The 19,939-nt window shown below is 44.8% G+C and overlaps 1 protein-coding gene across 2 annotated transcripts in view; it reads right to left on the bottom strand.

The window, feature by feature from the left end:
- KAZN (kazrin, periplakin interacting protein) overlaps window positions 1-19,939 on the bottom strand; it is a 1,120,978-nt gene that overhangs the window by 169,086 nt on the left and 931,953 nt on the right. The window lies entirely within an intron of this gene.

The raw sequence follows: 19,939 nt of genomic DNA, 5'->3' as shown, positions 1-19,939 counted from the left end.
AAAGGAAGTGACTAATTGCTCTATCTCGCTGGGTCTCACTGGGTCTCACTCACTGTGGTGAGGGGCAGATGTCAGTCAATCAGGCGGCCAGAGAATCGATTCCCAAGTGGAAGCAAAGCCCTCTTTTCTCCTTTTCCTCTCAATTCCGAGAAACCGAGTGAACGTCTGACTTTCTGGGTGAGTGGGATGCAAGGGTATCCCAGCGGACGGATCTGACTTGTTTATCCGGCTGCTGTAAATAAAGGAAGCACAGATCTTTCATATTGCAGACTATACCCTCCCCCGAGAGTCACTTCATTACTACAGGCGCTGTTCTAGGATGGAATCCTGGCTGCATCCACCTGGAAACCATGTCGGGGCGGAGGGCAGGAGGTTCATTTAATCGTGTGTATTGAGCACTTACTGAGTGCAGAGCACTGTTTTAAGCACCTGGGAAAGTGCAATACAAGAATAAACAGTCTGGTCCTGGAAGAAACTGCTACTCCAACCTGATATTCAAGAATTATCATAAACAAAACAACAACAGAAAACCCCGGCTAACCCGAAAATAGCCTTTGTAAGTTAAATACAATTCACAAATAGGATTGGTGTCATTCATTCCCTTAACCACCCCACGGAAAAAAACAAAACAAAACATGGATTCAGGAAGCTTCTAAGTTTACAGGAACCAAAGAGCTACTTCTGATAAATGTGATTCAGCGGCATTCAGACACCCAGACCATAGCTTTCCTAATGAGCCCTACGTTGGGGAAGATGGCCAACTTGTACTTCCCAAGCGCTTAGTACAGTGCTCTGCACACAGTAAGCGCTCAATAAATACGATTGATGATGATGATGATGATGGCAGAGGAGAAATCCCCTCCATGGTAAATTGACAAACTGACACTTTAACAGAGATTCAGGGAGAGAATTTACTTGACCAGGCTGCAAAAAAAATATGCACTGGGGAAAAGCTACAACTCACCCAGAGTTCTAAGTGTTGAATGGGGGGGGAGAGAGAGAGAAAGAGAGAGAGAGAAAGAGAGAGAGAGAGAGTGCTAGCTGGTGGAAACATGCTGACTTCAAAAATCAGATACCAAAGAGCAGGTTTGTATCCCATCCATCCATCAATCATCCCATTCATTAAGTGTTCTCAGTATGCCTGGAACATCACAGGAGAGGAAATCATCACAGCCAATTCTCAGGCCTTCAGGGATTCACTTGTCTCTGCTGGACTCACATTATCACTAGTGGTATGGTATTTAAGTGCTTACTCTGTGTCAAGCACTGCTCTATGTGTTGGGGAAGACATAGGTTAATCAGGTTGGATGCAGTCCCTGTTCCATGGTGTGGGGCGGAGGTGGGCAAACATCCTAAGTAGGGGGAATAGGATTTAATCCCCATTTTACAGTTGAGGAAACTGAGGCACAGAGAAGTGAAGTGACTTGCCCAAAGCCACACAGCAAACAACTGGCAGGGTCAGGATTAAAACCTAGGTCCATGAACTCCCAGACCCAAGCTCTTTCCTCTAGGCCACCCTGTGACTGCCCTCACTGTCCCCATGGAATAGACACCTATGCCTACAAGGTTTTATTTCCATTCCATTTTTCCTTGCCTGTGGTTGCCAAGGTTTAGAAGAGCTCAGAAGAATCACGATGGCTAGTTATTAACCACCTGCAGTGTGCCTAGGTAAAGAATGTAGCATCTATAGAGGCACAGATCTTGTCCCTCAGGCAAGGAGGTGATTCCAAATGCCTCCACTCAATTAATCAATGTTATTTATTGAGCAGTTATTGTGTGCAGAACATTGACTAAGTGCTTGGGGGAGTACAATACTCTCCCAGGCCTGTGCTTTTTCCTCTAGGCCATACCTTCATGCCTCCTCTATCCAGAAATCCCCTTGTTGATGTGCCTGTGACTTTGCTGCCATTCACAAATAAGTGATTCTATCCCAAGTCTGCCTCAGTCACTGCTCCCCTATATGGTGTGTTGTGGCAGATTTGGATGGCCTGGGCTCCAACACGAATGAGGCTCTTAGCTTGGCCCTGGATACCGACAGGAAAGCAGACATCAACAGAGATGACTGTGAAGAATAGAGAGTGACATATCCCAGTCTAGGCACCATGGCAGTACTGCAAGGTGAAATGCTACAGGTCTGGGAGATGGTATTCTAATCCCTCTGCCCTACCCCTTCCCCTCCCCACAGCACTTGTGTAAATCTGTATATATTTATTACTCTATTTTACTAATGATGTGTATATAGCTATAATTCTATTTATCTATTTTGATGGTATTGACACCTGTCTACTTGTTTTGTTGTCTGTCTCCCCCTTCTAGACTATGAGCCTGTTGTTGGGTAGGGACTATCTCTATCTGTTGCTGAATTGCCAAGCGCTTACTACAGTGCTCTGCACACATTAAGCACTCAATAAATACGATTTAATGAACTGAATGAATGAATGAATAGTCAAGGACCTGGGAAAAGGAGGCCCAAAGTATTTGGATTTTCTAAAGATTTTGCAAATCAGCATGGAAAATGACCAGGCCATTCTCCCTGCATGGAGCCACAAAGGCCAGTCAAGAGTAGGCCTACTGTAGAAATAAGAAAGAAAGAAAATGACACTGATCTGGCCCTTGAGAACCTTACAATCTAAGAGGACGCTCTTAAATCGTCTCTCCCAATGTCCAAATGATACAATTTTCCAAATTGACCCAAAGCTCCTCCCCATCCCCTCCACACCAGATCACAGCTCTCCCCATTCTCAAAGCCATCCTAAAGTCCACCTCCCCTAGGGAGCCCCCCTGATTATTTCCCAGTACCTTGAATCCTACCAACTCTACAGCCACTCTCAACTTCTTACATATTTATATCCGTCCTCAGCCCTTAGACATAGCAAATTGAACATTCAACTATTTATTCTTATTTCTTCTGGTATTTCATCATGGCATATTGCTCTACTTTCTATTTTATTTGTGTTCTTCCTCCGGCTCCCACTACTTGTAAATCAGTTTTGTCTGCCTTCCTCCCCTGTTAGCTTAGTACAGTGCTCAAGCGCTTAGTACAGTGCTCTGCACATAGTAAGCACTCAATAAATACGATTGATGATTGTAAGCTTCTTAAAGGTAGGGTTTTCTTCTGTTGTACTCTAAGTGCTTAGTATACTACATTCAGTAGCTGTGCAATAGAAACCATTGATTGAATGCATATTCAGATAAAGCAGGCATTCAATTAATGCCATTGATTGTCCCAACGACTGAAAGAAAGACCTTAGTGCAAAAACAAAGGCAAAAACAGAAAGAAAGCATAAGCAAATAAAGAATCAAAGCATAGACCTATAATTTCCCAAGATCAAGTGGGAAGGTTGGAGTGAACAGTCATGACAGGTAAATCTGAAAGGAGTAAACTAGATTGTCAGATCAACAAAACTGAGATATTTTAGCACCCACGTGGCCCAAACTGGATCCAAATTGGACCCACTGGATGAGTGGCCAAGTGGCTATTAATAGGAGTGTTTCCAAAGTCACCGATTTCTACGGACTCAGATTTTCTGCCACAACTTGTTTCCTGCCAGAGTCCCTTTAAAACTAAAATGAAACCCGAAGATTATCCCACAAATCTTTTCCTCAAGTATATTTAGGCAGAAAGCAAATGTTAGATGGAGCTCAGTAAGTCAAGCCTCTAGTCTCCCCTAACGGGCTTTTTGAAATATGTTTGTTTTTCATTTCATAGCCCTGAACCCATTGTCCTTGGTAAGTAATGATAATAATAACAATAATAATAATAGTGTTTAAGTGCCAGACACTGTTCTAAGCGCTGGGGTAAATACAAGCTAATCAGCTTGGGTGTAATCCACGCCCCACATGCAGCTCACAGACTTAACCCCCATTTTACAGTTGAGGTAAGTGAAGCACAGAGAAGTTAAATGACCTACCCAAGGTTACACAGCAGACAAGTGGCAGAGCTGGGACTAAAACCCAGGACCTTCTGACTTCCAGCTTGTGCTCTATCCACTAGGCCACATTGCTGATTACTGATAGCAAGTGGTGCTTTCTTCAAAGCTCACCTGAAGACAGGTGTACCAGACATGCCTCCGCTCCCAGAGACCAGACCACCCCATGCTATGAGAGGGATCTGCTGCAGGGAGTGGTGATGGGAAGAAAATAATTTAGTAGAAGAGCAAGAAAAACAGCTTATATAAAGGGTACAGCAGTTCAACTGAGCTTGAAACGCTATCCTGGAGGCAGAAGATCATCCCTGATTGCTCTGACTCCCCTCCCTCCTGCAGCAGAAACACGAGGACCAGTGAAACACCAGAACAATGCCTAACAGATCAGATCTCTGCAGGGGTGAGAAAGGCTCTGTTGGGCCCAATCTCTACTGCCAAAATGAAGCAACTGCCAAGTTAATCCACACACAAACGTAGTCTCTGGACTTGGGTGACCTGAATAACTGCCTCAAATATCTGCTTGGCTTTGACCTTCCTGGACCAGTAATTGGGATTTTGGAGGCTGAAGAGACTAAATCAATTCTCTTGCAGCCATGAAGAAACTGCAGTTTGGGGGATTTTTTTTTTATGATGGTATTTGTATTTGTTAAATGCTTACTATAATAATAATAATAATGGCATTTGTTAAGCGCTTACTATGTGCAAAGTGCTGTTCTAAGCTCTGGGGAGGTTACAAGATGATCAAGTTGTCACACGGAGCGCTCACAGTCTTCATCCCCATTTTACAGATGAGGGAACTGAGGCACAGAGAAGTTACGTGACTCACCCAAAGTCACACAACTAACAACTGGCAGAGCTGGGATTTGAAACCATGACCTCTGACTCCCAAGCTGTGCTCTTTCCACTAAGCCCGGAACTGTACTATGCGCTGAGGTAGATACAAGCTAATCAGGTTGGACACAGTCTATGTCCCACATAATAATAATAATAATGATGATGATGGCATTTATTAAGCGCTTACTATGTGCAAAGCACTGTTCAAAGCTCTGGGGAGGTTACAAGGTGAACAGGATGTCCCCCGGGGGGCTCACAGTCTTCATCCTCATTTTACAGATGAGGTAACTGAGGCCCAGAGAAGTTAAGTGACTTGCCCAAGGTCACACAGCTGACAATTGGTGGAGTCAGGATTTGAACCCATGACCTCTGACTCCCAAGCCCGTGCTCTTTCCACTGAGCCACGCTCCAGTATTCATCCTCACTGGGGAAGCAGCATGGCTCAGTGGAAAGAGCACGGGCTTGGGAGTCAGAGGTCACGGGTTCAAATCCCAGCTCCGCCAGTTGTCAGCTGTGTGACTTTGGGCAAGTCACTTAACTTCTCTGGGCCTCAGTTCCCTCATCTGTAAAATGAGGATTAAGACTGTGAGCCCCACTTGGGACAACCTGATCATCTTGTGTCCTCCCCAGTGCTTTGAACAGTGCTTTGCACAAAGTAAGCGCTGAACAAATGCCATCATTATTATTATTATTATTTTATAGATGAGGTAACTCAGGCATAAAGAGGCTAAGTGACTTGCCCAAGGTCATACAGCAGACAAGTGGCTGAGCCGGAATTGGAACCCAAGTCCGTGTGACTACCAGGCACACGTTCTATCCATTAGGCCACGATGCTTCTCTAAGTTATATCCAAGGAAGAATGTCCTGACAGGGAGCATTGTTCAAACCCCTGGAGACTGGGAAATACTCTTCTCTGAGGGTCTAGAGGACAGGATGGTCTCATCACTTGGCTGGACTCTTTGGAGTATCATGAAGGCAGGGGGATGGACAGGGTGGGGTGGGGCCAGCCCAGAGAAGGAAGCTCTCCACTAGGGGCTGGGGTGCTGATGGAGCTCCCAGCTTTGCATTGGCATTCCTAAACTGGGGGTGCAGGAGGGAAGTGAGTGTGGAGTCAGGGATGGAGGTGCCTCGGGGCCTCCCTTCCGTACCCCTCTTCTCCCACACCGCAAAGCCGCTTAAGTGGAGTCTCCACCCTTGACTGGTTGGCCCTTTGAGGCTCTTCAGCCCTATGATTTGATGAGTCACCCCAGCTGCCTCACAGGCTGCTGTCTCTGAATTCAGTCTCTCCAGTCAGCAGATGCAGCACAAGGATCAAATACAGAAAAGATTAGCTGTCACTAGGAGTACCACATCTCTTCCCCTTCTGAGCAAAGGACCTAGCCAGATGAAAATAAAAAGATGAAACTAATGATTACTACGGTTATTGTGTATTTATTGTGCTAGGCATGCCTGGTTGGCAAAAGGAGGAAACCAAGCTCTGTGCTGCTCAAGACAAGAGGGGCCAGCTAAGCAGACAGGCACATACACCTTAGATTATAAACTCCTTGTGGGCAGGGAATGTGTCTACCAACTCTGTTATACTCTCCCAAGTGCTTAGTACAGGGCTCTACACACAGTAAGCACTCAATAAATACAACTGATTGACTGATTGATACACCGGAGAAAGGGGGGCCTGCCCTGGCTCTGAGATACCACTCTTCACATAATCACTCAATCCTGTCAGTTCTATCTTCACAACATCACTAGGATCCCACCCCTTCCTCTCCATCCGAACTGCCACTGTTCCAAGCACATGCCACTCTCGGCTTCAAGGTTCTCCATCACCTCGCCCCCTCATTCATTCATTCAATAGTATTTATTGAGCGCTTACTGTGTACACAGCACTGTACTAAGCACTTTGGAAGTACAAGTCGGCAACATATAGAGATGGTCCCTACCCAGCAATGGGCTCACAGTCTAGAAGAGGGAGGCAGACAACAAAACATGTATACAGGTGTCAAAATCATCAGAACAAATATAATTAAAGCTATATGCACATCATTAACAAAATAAATAGAATAGTAAATATGTACAAGTAAAATAAATAGAGAAAAAAATCTGTACAAATATATATAAGTGCTGTGGGGAGAGGAAGGAGTTAGGGTGGAGGGATGGGGAGGAGGACCTCCCTTCTCTCTTTCTGCAGCCCAGCCCGCACCCTCAACTCCATTGCTGCTAACCTCCTTACTGTGCCTCGTTCTTGCCTGTCCCACCATCGACCCCTGGCCCACGTCCTTCCCCTGGCCTAGAATGCCCTCCCTTCACACATCCACCAAACTAGCTTTCTTCCTCCCTTCAAAGCCCTACTGAGAGCTCACCTCCTCCAGGAGGCCTTCCCAGACTGAGCCCCCATTTTCCTCTCCTCCTCCCCATCACCCCCCCGCCCTACCTCCTTCCATTCATTCATTCCATTGTATTTATTGAGCGCTTACTGTGTGCAGAGCACTGTACTAAGTGCTTGGGAAGTATAAGTTGGCAACATATAGAAACGGTCCCTACCCAACAGTGGGCTCACAGTCTAGAAGGGGGAGACAGAGAACAAAACAGAACATATTAACAAAGTAAAATAAATAGAATATGTACAAGTAAAATAGAGTAATAAATACGTACAAGTTCCCCTCCCCACAGCACTTGTATATATTTGTAAATATTTATTAGTCTATTTTACTTGTATATATTTACTACTCTATTTTATTAATGATGTGCATATAGCTATAATTCTATTTATTCTGAAGGTTTTGACACCTAACATGTTTTGTTTTGTTGTCTGTCTCCCCCTTCTAGACTGTGAGCCCGTTGTTGGGAAGGGACCATCACTATATGTTGCCGACTTGTACTTCCCAAGTGCTTAGTACAGTGCTCTGCACACAGTAAGCACCCAATAAATATGACTGAATGAATGCTAAATCCTGTCTCAACAACTTGATCAGGCTCCTCGCTGACCTCATTGTTGTTCCAGCCTCTCCCCTCTCCAGTCCATACTTCATGCTGCTGCCCATATCATTTTTCTAAAATATCATTCAGTGCATGTCTCCCAACTCCTCAGAAACTTACAACATTCATTCATTCAATCATATTTATTGAGCGCTTACTGTGTGCAGAGCACTGTACTAAGCACTTAGTTGCCCATTTACTCGTACATATTTACTATTCTATTTATTTTGTTAATGATGTGCATATAGCTATAATTCTATTTATTCTGATGGTTTTGACACCTAACATGTTTTGTTTTGTTGTCTGTCTCCCCATTCTAGATTGTGACCCCGTTGTTGGGAAGGGACCGTCTCTATATGTTGCCGAATTGTACTTCTCAAGCGCTTACTACAGTGCTCTGCACACAGTAAGCGCTCATTAAATATGACTGAATGAATCCATCTCCACATCAATCAGTCATATTTATTGAGCACTTACTATGTGCAGAGCACTGTACTAAAAGCTTGGGAGAGTACAATATAACAGATTTGGTAGACACATTCCCTGTCCATAGCAAGCTTACAATCTAGAGACTGAATCAGGCAGAAATTGCTTAGCATCACTTTAAGACCCCAACCCTACTGCCACTTCAGCATATCCACATCACCTACCTGTTGGACACTCACAACCCTATCCCTTTCTCCTGCAGCAGTAGCTCTTTAATATATATCTTCAAATTGTGTTTCTTCCTAATAATAATATGAATTATAATAATAATAGTGGTTTTTGTTAAGCGCTTACTATTTGCCAAGCTCTGTTCTAAGCACTAGGGTAGATACAAAGTAATCAGGTTGGACACAGTTCCTGTCCCACATGGGGCTAACACTCTTAATCCCCATTTTACAGATGAGGTAACTGAGGCACAGAGAAGTTAAGTGAATTGCCCAAGGTCACAGAGCTGACGTGGCGGAGCCAGGATTAGAACCCATGTCCTCAGACTCCCAAGCCAGTGCTCTTTCCAGTAGCCTGTGCTGCCTGTAATTTTCTCTACTGTCTGTTTCACCCAGAGACTGTAAGCTCTTTGTGGTCAGGGATCACATCTTTAAATTCTACTCTACTCTTTCAAGGGCTTAGTTCAGTGCTCTGCAAAAGAACCTCCAAAAGATAGTCTTTAGAGATTGATAATGGGGTTCCCCTCTAGAGAAACTGGATCTCCTGTTTAAAGCCTGCCCACTTTAATTTATCTTTAACTATGTGAAGTTACTACTTATTTAGCTTTTGATTAATTTTGAGATCAGGCCCAGCACTTTCCAATCTTCTGTCAACCTGCCTCAACTTGCCCCGGGAGGTTAACATCTAGGATTTTACAAGGTAGTCAACTCTCCATGGCCCATTTAAAGGGAATGATGACAATAATCCCTTGAATGTAGGCAGTTCCTTTCTTTTGAGAAACCCAAGCTCTATCTATCCTCTTTACCCTCAAATATTCCTGTAAGATAGGTAGGGGGATATTACCCTCCTTATACAGAGAAAAGAACAGAAAGGCTATATAGCTTGCCCAGGATTACACAGCAATTGATAAGCCAAGCTGGAATGAGAATTGAGTGTTACTGATTTAGCATCTGCTGCTCTTCCCTCTGGATCTTGCTCCTTCTGCCTTTGGTCTTTAATCACTTGCCACTGACTTGAGGCTGAGGGCCAAAGGTATTTTTTATGACCTGAATATCTGTCAATGGGTTCCAGAGCCAGGTTCAGTAGTAACAGAACCAGCTGGGACCAGCTTAGTGTCTCGTACATGGTTCAGTCAGCAATGGGCAACTGTTGATTCATTCAAACGTATTTATTGAATGCTTACTGTGTGCGGAGCATGAATAGCTCATCCTCGGAGATGGTATCTTTTGGGGAAAATGTAGGAATAGCCCTACCAAGAGGATTTGCATGATATTGGCCATCCAAAGGACCATCCCTCCCATGAAGTCATATTAGAGAAGCAGTGTGGCTCAGTGGAAAGAGCACAGGCCTTGGAGTCACAGGTCATGGGTTCAAATCCCAGCTCTGCCACTTGTCAGCTGTGTGACTCTGGGCAAGTCACTTAACTTCTCTGTGCCTCAGTTACCTCATCTGTAAAATGGGGATGAAGACTGTGAGCCCCATGTGGGACAACATGATCACCTTGTAACCTCCCCAGTGCTTAGTACAGTGCTCTGCACATAGTAAGTGTTTAATAAATGCCATTATTATTATTATTACAGAGGCCCTATAATAATAATAATAGTAATAATAATAATATTAGCATTTGTTAAGTGCTTACCAGGTGCCATGCATTTTTCTAAGTGCTGGAGTAAGTTTAAAATAATTTAGTTTGACACAGTCCCTGTCCCATGTAGGGCTCACAGTCTTAATCCCCATTTTACAGATGAGGGGAAATGAGACAAAGAGAAGTGAAGTGACTTCCCCAATGTCAACAACAGACATGAGGCGAAGCTGGGATTAAAACCCAGGTCCTCCTGACTCTTAGGCCCATGATTTATTCCCTAGGCCATGCTGTAGTGAGCCCCGGGTCACCTTTTTTTTTTTGGGTGGTATTCATAAAGCACTTACTATGTGCCAAACACTGTATTCATTCATTCACTCAATCGTATTTATTCAGCACTTACTGTGTGCAGAGCACTGTACTAAGAAATTGGGAAGTACAAGCTGGCAACATATAGAGGTGGTCCCTACAATAGAAGTAAAGCTAGATGCACATCATTAACAAAATAAATAGAATAGTAAATATGTACAAGTAAAATAAATAGAGTAATAAATCTGTGCAAACATATATACAGGTGCTGTGGGGAAGGTAAGGAGGTAGGGCAGGGGTACAAAGCATTGGGGTAGATACGAGATAATCAGGTCCCACACAAGGCTCAGAGTCTAAGTAGGAGGGGAAACAGGCACTGAATGAGGGAACTGAGGCACTGAGAAATGATGTGACTTGCCCAAGGTCACCCAGCAGACAAGTGGCAGAGCTGGGATTAGAATCCAGGCCCTCTGCCCGCCAGGCCCATGCTTTTTCTACTAGGCCACACACCTAGTCATCAGCTCCGCAGGGCCCCAGGCAGGGAATATGGACCCAGTAGGCATTCAGTGAATATCAGCAGCTATTTCTGTTGATCCAAATGGAAAAAATAAACAAAATTCTTACTTGCTTCCCTGCAACCTCTAGAGCAGAGTTTTTCAATCCTTCTGAGAAAACCAGTCAGATGGCTCTGGCCAGGACTGCTACCCATAAAGACTCCTAGGACACTATCTCATGTCAGTCAGTCAATCATATTTATTGAGAGCTTACTGTGTGCAGAGCACTGTACTAAGGGCTTGGGAGAGTACAATAAACAGGCACATTTCCTGCCCACAACAAGCTTACGATCTAGACATTAATATAAATAAATAAATTACAGATATGTACATAAGTTTTGTGGGGCTGGGGTTGGGGGTGGGTGAATAAAGGGAGCAAGTCAGGGTGACACAGAAGGGAGTGGGAGAAGAGGAAAGGAGAGCTTAGTCAGGGAAGGACTCTTGGAGGAGATGTGCCTTCAATAAGACTTTAAAGCAGGGGGGCTCAGAGAGTAATTGCCTGTCAGATATAAGGAGGGAGTGTGTTCCTGGCCGGAGGCAGAATGTGGGTTAGAAGTTGGCTCCTTGGCTCCGAGATGCTTCCCCTTTAGAGTGTAAACTCCTTAGGACAGGGAGCATGCCATAAGCTTCTTTTTTTTTTCCCAAATGCTTAGTACAGTACATTTCGGGTGCTCAGTAAATACCACCACTATGACTCCTTGGGCAGACCACATTCAGGGAGCCCCTAAATGGAAAGATAAAACAACATTTACAGAGAAAGAGCAGACGTGGACAAATACTCCTTCCACATTAAACAGAATCAAAAGTTAAGCTATCTAAATGAAACAAGTAGGTAAGTTGATTAACACTGTTCCTCCTTTAGTAAACATGAGAGTGATTTATTTGAGAGGCTGGGGCTGAATATAGCCTATCCTACAGCAAAGGGCTTGCAATGGCACAAATGTCATTGACTGAAATGCTCTGCTCTAAAAATGTGTATGTATATGGGGGTGGGGGTAGGGAGATGGGGAAGGAGAAAGAAAAAGGAGAGAGAGTGAAAAACAGAGATCCTACTCCTAATGAGACCCTTGTCTATCAGGGTAATGAATTCAAGACCACCTAAGTACAGGTTCATAATCTATTTTCAGGCAGGCGACAAAATACTCTCAAACCTTTCTAATCCTCTTTTAGTTCTTATTCTGATCCAAATCCCTCACTCCCAGTCTCGTTATCTCACTCTTTGTTCCTTTTGATGACTCAGAGAACAGTTAAGGTAGTGCCAGAGTCCTCTGGAGGCCTGAAGTTAGAGGCAGCAGTTCATCAAGCCAGACATTCTTTAAGATTCTCTCTGAAAGCTCTCCAAAGCCCAGATGCTATAATTTCTATAAAGTAAAAATGCCCCCTTTCCTCTTTAGAGGAAGCTTCCTTGATAATGCCAATGAAGAGAAGGGCCATTTGTCAATGCCCATGCTGATGTTTGATTACATTTATATATTGCATTTTCTCTCTGGAGTAAAGCGATAAGTCCTGATAAGTTCTTTCTTCCAAGATTCATAGCCCAGAACCAATTCTACCCTCTTAACTGAAGATAGGCCTGTTCCTGGCTGGTTCTGAAGGGTTGATTTTAAACCCTGATTAAATGAATGGTTTTTTTTCCTTATCATCTTCCTGAGACAGGATGGAGGGAGAAGATAGTTTTCCACAGACCATAGCTTAAGGTTGTCCCCTGGGGTTAAAACACGAGGGCAATAGTTCCTCAGCAAGCCAAATTCTAGCTTTAGTTACAGGCATCCAGGGGCTCCAGGGCTTTAGAAGGGTTAAGATTTTGCACTGGAGGCCTTAATCTGGCCCTATAAAATTACCTTCATAGTTCATAGATAATCTGGACCTATTAACAGTGAACCCAGAGCCTTCAAAAAGCTCACTCAATTTCCTTGAAGATGAATCCAAAGCATCCCAGATGTTCCAGGTGGATTTATGTTTGTCTAGAGGGAGGGGCTAGGGCAGACTAGTACAGACTAGTGCTCTCCAATCAAGAGAAGAATGGCTTGGGACCCAGATGTGAACATGAAAGAAGAATATTTTCCTACCAAAGCCACCCCAAAGACACAGGAATGAAAATACTCATGTCCCAGTTGCTTTTAAAATGCCATTTTTTAAATGGTATTTGTTAAGCACTTACTATGTGCCGGGTACTCTACTAAGTGCTGGGGTCTTGTCTTATGCTGTCGAGTCGTTTCCGACCCATAGCGACACCACGGACATGTCTCTCCCAGAATGCCCCGCCTTCCATCTGCAATTGTTCTGGTAGTATATCCATGGAGTTTTCTTGGTTAAAAATACGGATCTGGTTTACCATTGCCTCCTTCCACTCAGTAAATTTGTGTCTCCGCCCTTGACTCTCTCCCATGCAGCTGCTGCCCAGTAAGGGTGAGTTATGAATTGTAGAAGATTGTCTCGCTAGCCACTGGCCAAGCTAGGAATGGAATGGGAATGCCTCTGCTTGACTCTCCCTCCCGTAGCCGAGACTAGTAGAGTACTGGAAACTCTCCAGGTGTGATCTGAGAGGGGAAGTGCTGGGGTAGACACAAGCAAACCAGGTTGGATATAGTCCCTGTCCCACATGAGGCTCACAGTATACTAGGAAAGGGAACAGGTATTGAATCACCATTTTGTAGATGAGAGAACTGAGGCACAGAGAAGTTAGCTGACTTGCCCAAGGTCACACAGCAGGTAAGTGGTGGAGCAGGGATTAGAACCCACGCCCTCCAACTCCAAGGCCGATGCACTTTTCACTAGGACAAGATGCTTTTGAACAGAGTTGGTGGAAATGTTCCCTGTCCACAAAGAGCTTATAGCCTAAAGGAGGAGCTCACAGTCTAGGGTCAAGAACAATGGGGTGCTGCAGAATCATTTACAGTGCTTGGCACATAGTAAGCATTTAACAAATACCATCATCATCATCATATCTATGCACTGGAAATCTCCCATTGCCTAGCAGAGCTGGGAAGAAAACTCTAGTGCCTACAAGGCCCAGTGAACGTGTCAAGTCTCACCTGCTCCTGATGAAGAACCAGGAAATTTGCACCAGGACTTAGGAACCATTTCCTGCCCATCACCCAGAAGGAACTCTGAAGATGCTGGGCAGAACTGGAAGCCTGCTTGCAGGTTGGCTCCATTCCATTGAACTAAATGGGTGATACAGCTGAGCAGAGACCTGCAACCATTTAAATCAGTGCTATTTACAGAGCACTTAATGTGCAAAGCACCACACTAAGTGCTTGGGAGAGTACAATTCAATAGAGTTGCTAGATGAGATCCCTGATCACGAGGAGCTAACCACCTGCAATCAGATGCTGCCCTCTTCCCCTCTAGACTGCAAGTTCATTGTGGGCAGGGAACATTTCTGCCAACTCTGTTGTAGTCTCCCAAGCTCTTAGTACAGTGCTCTGCATGCAGTAAGCACTCAGTAAATACCATTGATTCTCCTGTACTGGCCATAGTTCACGTAGCTGGACACGACTTCTAAGGCCTCTGGAAGCCCAGGCCAGGCTGTCTGCCTGGTATATTTTAGCAGCCTTTCTTGTGACTTCAGCTTCTTGTGGCCCCATGGACCATCCCCACCCCTCACTCTCTGAGGACTACGAATGGAGAAGTAAACATAAAAACTGGCGCAATTCTCAAGGAAGAGAAAGATCTCTGCCCAATACGCTTGAGTAGAGCTAAATCTTTTAATCTAAAAACAACCAATTACAACAAGGCAAATGATAAAGCCTAGATCTTCAAGCTGCTTTGCCTCTGATCTGGATTGCAGTTGAGGACACTTCCAGATGAGAAGCACCGTGGTTCAGTGGAAAGAGCACGGGCTTTGGAGTCAGAGGTCATGGGTTCAAATCCCAACTCCGCCAACTGTCAGCTGTGTGACTTTGGGCAAGTCACTTAACTTCTCTGTTCCTCAGTTACCTCATCTGTAAAATGGGGATTCAAACTGTGAGCCCTACGTGGGACAACCTGATCACCTTGTAACCTCCCCAGTGCTTAGAATAGTGCTTTGCACATAGTAAGCGCTTAACAAATACCATTATTATTATTATTCACTTTCCCTCCCTCAGATTAGGGGGTCATGGAGATTCCTTTCAAACCCCTTGGGGCTCCCATGGGAGGTGAGGGTGCCAGCGGGTCCTGGGGAGAGAGACTGAGGTTGGTCAGATCCCGGGGAGAGCCAAGCCCACAAGGTAATAGTGAAACAATGAAAGCTGATATCTCTCCCTCTTTATCCCAGGAACCAAAGTTCCTTTTCAGATCCCTCCATGTGGCTGGTCCAGACAGCTACCATTTATCCCCTTCTCACTGTACCTTGACCTCGTCTATGTTGCTGCCGACTCCTTGCCCACATCCTGCCTCTGGCCTGGAACACCCTCCCTTCTCAAATCTGACAGAGAATTACTTTCCTCCCGTTCACAGCTTTATTGAACAATAATAATAATAATGATGGTATTTGTTAAGCGCTTACTATGTGCAAAGCACTGTTCTAAGTGCTGGGGAGGTTACAAGGTGATTAGGTTGTCCCACGTGGGGCTCACAGTCTTAATCTCCATTTTACAGATGAGGTAACTGAGGCATAGAGAAGTTAAGTGACTTGCCCAAAGTCACACAGCTGACAGTTGGCGGAGTCGGGATTTGACCCCATGACCTCTGACTCCACAGCCTGTGCTCTTTCCACTGAGCCATACTGCTTCTCCAGCAGTGATTGAAGGCACATCTCCAAGAGGCCTATCTAGATTAATCCCTTCTTTCCCCTTCCCCCACTCCCTTTGTGTAGCCCTGACTTGCTCCCTTTATTCATCCCCTCTCCCAGCCCCACAGCACTTTTGTACGTATCTGTAATTTATTAAATTAATGTATCTCTCTCCCTCTAGAATGTAAACTTGTTGTGGGCAGGGAATGTGTCTGTGTAGTGTTATATTGTACTTTCCCTAGCGCTTAGTACAGTGCTTTGCATACAGTAAGTGCTCAATGAATGATTGAATGAATGAACATCTGATTAAAGGCTGAGGTTAAAAATAAAAACCCTCATGACTCTCTGGATGCTTTCTGGGCTGCACCAACCCCTGTGAGGTGGATGATAATTCTGTCACCTACCAGCAAAATTTGAGTACAGGAAATAAAAGAGGACCTTTAAGATGTCCTGGGCAACGGACCAAAAATCACCCTTTAGGGACTCATCTTCAGATGACCTCTGAAGAAAGGTCAAGATTAATGAAAATCTTTCCCAGTTGGAATCCCTTCCAATTCCATTGTATTGTACTTTTCTGAGCACTTATTACAGTGAAGCAGTGTGGCCCAGTGAAGAGAGTATGGGCCTGGGAGTCAGAGGACCTGAGTTCTAATCCTGGCTCTGCCACTTGTGTGACCTTGAGCAAGTCACAACTTCTCTGTGCTTCAGTTTCCTCATCTGTTAAAAATGGGGATTCAACACCTGTTCACCCTCCTCCTTAGGCTGTGAAACGCCTGTGGGAAAGGGACCGCATCCAGTCTGATTAACATATCTACTCCACAGCTTAGAAAAGTGCTTGCACATAGCAAGCACTTAACAAAGACCATAATCACCTATATCACAGTGCTCTGCACACAGTTCCCATTCCAGAAATGCCACTAATTGAGTGCCTAAGAGGTCAGAGGAGGTGAACTCTGGCTTTTGAAAGTCAAGCATTGTACTAAGCACTGGGAACAAAACCAAAGAAACCCACCCTCTCACTGACTTCAAGGTGCTTGCAATCTATCAGGTAGGTTCTGACTGTGGGTTCCCTGGGTATAGAGATCGGCGTCTTTGACTTCTGCTGTACACTTACAAATAAATGCCAGTGCAGTCAATCAACTGTATTTATTAAGTACTTACTGTGTGCAGAGCACTGTACTTAGCACTGGGGAGAGTACAATACTACAATCAACAGATGCATTTAGATGCATTTCCTGCCCACAATGAGCTTACAGTCTTGAGGTCCGTTAACACTGATGTTTAGGATGATGGAGCTACAATGTACACACTCATTCATTCATTCATTCAATCAATCGTATTTATTGAGCGCTTACTGTGTGCAGCGCACTGTACTAAGCGCTTGGGAAGTACAAGTTGGCGACATACCTAGGTTAGTTTAGGTAGGTAGTGTAGGTTAGTACACATCTAACCCAGGACAGGTTTTATGAGGACAGGTAAAGCTTTGGAAGCCTATGGAGGGTGTATTGTTATGCAATGGAACATGCCAAGTGAAGCAGAGAAGCAGAGAAGCAGTGTGGCTAAGTGGAAAGAACACGGGCTTGGGAGTCAGAGGTCATGGGTTCAAATCCCGGCTCTGCCACTTGTCAGCTGTGTGACTTTGGGCAAGTCACAACTTCTCTGTACCTCAGTTACATCATCTGTAAAATGGGGATTAATATTCTGAGTCCCACAGGGACAACCTGATCACCTTGTATTTTCCCCAGTGCTTAGAACAGTGCTTTGCACATAGTAAGCACTTAAAAAATACCAAAATTATTATTATGTGCATGAAATTAGAGAGGGCATTTCATAATCACAAGATTCATCATTTTCCAAAAACAAACCCATAGAAATCAGTTTGGAGAACAGGGATCTGCTCAAATCGCCTGCTTCTCAGTAGTTTTTCGACCCACTCTTCCCAACATTGCATGAAACATTCCCCTTGGGCTTGTCTTTTCTCCCACTTGGATATCTGGGCCCATTTGCAGCACATGAGCCAAGTTGCCGTGTAACAGTAACAGCTTGATCTTACAGCCTGATCACAATGGGGAATTCCCATGTACTTGGCAAAGACACTGTATCTCTCCGCTTGTTTTCCTGGAAAATGGGCGGGATGTCTATTAGTTGATCTAAGCAACTAGGGCTCCCTCAAAAGGAGAATCTGGGTTTTTTTTGTGTTTGCTTGGTTGCTTTTTTAAATGGTATTTGTTTAGCACTTATGTGTTGAGCACCGTTCTAAGTGCTGGGCAGATAAAAGTCAATCAGGTGGGACAGTCCCTGTTCCACACAGGACTCACAGTCCAAGTACAAGGGAAAACAGGTATTCAATCCCCATTTTACAGATGAGGTTACTGAAGCACTGAGAAAGCCACACAGCAGGCAATTATTCATATTTACTATCCTATTTATTTTGTTAATGATGTGCATTTAGCTTTAATTCTATTTGTTCTGACGTCTTGACACCTGTCCACATGTTTTGTTTTGTTGTCTGTCTACCCCTTCTAGACTGTGAGCCCGTTGTTGGGTAGGGACCGTCTCTATATGTTGCCAACTTGTACTTCCCAAGTGCTTAGTACAGTGCTCTGCACACAGTAAGTGCTCAATAAATACGACTGAATGAATGAATGAATCAATCAATCAATTGTATTTATTGAGCGCTTACTGTGTGCAGAGCACTCACAGTCTAAAAGGGGGAGACAAAGAACAAAACCAAACATATTAACAAAATAAAATAAATAGAATAGATATGTACAAGTAAAATAAATAAATAGGGTAATAAATATGTACAAACATATATACATATATACAGGTGTTGTGGGGAAGGGGAAGGAGGTAAGACGGGGGGATGGAGAGGGGGACGAGGGGGAGAGGAAGGAAGGGGCTCAGTCTGGGAAGGCCTCCTGGAGGAGGTGAGCTCTCAGTAGGGCCTTGAAGGGAGGAAGAGAGCTAGCTCGGCGGATGGACAGAGGGAGGGCATTCCAGGCCAGGGGGATGACGTGGGCCGGGGGTCCACGGCGGGACAGGCGAGAACGAGGCACGGTGAGGAGATTAGCGGCAGAGGAGCGGAGGGTGCGGGCTGGGCTGTAGAAGGAGAGAAGGGAGGTGAGGTAGGAGGGGGAGAGGTGATGGAGAGCCTTGAAGCCGAGGGTGAGGAGTTTCTGCCTGATGCGCAGATTGATTGGTAGCCACTGGAGATTTTTGAGGAGGGGAGTAACATGCCCAGAGCGTTTCTGGACAAGAAATGAATGTAAGAATTAGCGGAGTCAGGATTAGAACCCAGGTCATCTGACTCCCAGGCCATGTTCTTTCCACTAGGCCACACTGATTCTGTGGTGCATAGTGATGGGCCCTTAGCCTCATAATCTTCCTTGCAGTAGGTGAAGATTCATTCAATCATATTTATTGAGCGCTTACTGTGTGCAGAGCACTGTACTATGTGCTTGGGAAGTACAAGTCGGCAACAGATAGAGAAGGTCCCTACCCAACAACGGGCTCACAGTCTAGAAGGGGGAGACAAACACCAAAACAAAACATGTAGACTGGTGTCAAAATCATCAGAACAAATAGAATTAAAGCTATATGCACATCATTAACAAAATAAATAGAATAGAATAGTAAATATGTACAAGTAAATATCCATTCATTTATTCAATCATATTTATTGAGTGCTTACTGTGTGCAGAGAACTGTACTAAGTGCTTGGGAAGTACAAGTTGGCAACATATAGAGACGGCCCCTACCCAACAGCGGGCTCACAGTCTAGAAGGGGGAGACAGACAACAAAACAAAACATATTAACAAAATAAAATAAATAGAATAGTAAATATGTACAAGTAAAATGGAGTAATAAATCTATACAAACATTTATACAGGTGCTGTGGGGAGGGGAAGGAGGTAGGGCAGGGGGGCATGGGGAGGGGGAGAGGAAGGAGGGGGCTCGGTCTGGGAAGGCCTCCTGGAGGAGGTGAGCTCTCAGTAGGGCTTTGAAGGGAGGAAGAGAGCTAGCTTGGCGGAAGTGTGGAGGGAGGGCATTCCAGGCCGGGGGGAGGACGTGGGCCAGGGGGTCCACAGCCGCCGGGGAGCAGTGTTACCTAGTGGAAAAAGCATTAGCCTGAGAGTCAGAGGACCTGGGTTCTAACCCCAGCTCCACCCCTAGTGTAAGGGGCAAGTCACTTAACTTCTTTCTGTCTCATCTGGGAAATGGAGATTAAATCCTACCCCTTCCTGTGAGTTCCATGTTGGGCAGGGATTGTAAGCAATGTGGCCTAGTAGATAGAGCACATGTCTGGGAGTCAGAAGATGTGGTGAGGGTACCGGGGTGAGGAGTGGGGAGTGTTTCAAGTTAACCAGGACCCAATTCACTTATTGTCGA

Source organism: Tachyglossus aculeatus, chromosome 5 (genome assembly GCF_015852505.1).
Source record: "Tachyglossus aculeatus isolate mTacAcu1 chromosome 5, mTacAcu1.pri, whole genome shotgun sequence".
Taxonomy (NCBI): domain Eukaryota; kingdom Metazoa; phylum Chordata; class Mammalia; order Monotremata; family Tachyglossidae; genus Tachyglossus; species Tachyglossus aculeatus.
Note: the sequence above shows the minus strand (reverse complement) of the source record. Positions and strands in the feature narration are given on the sequence as shown.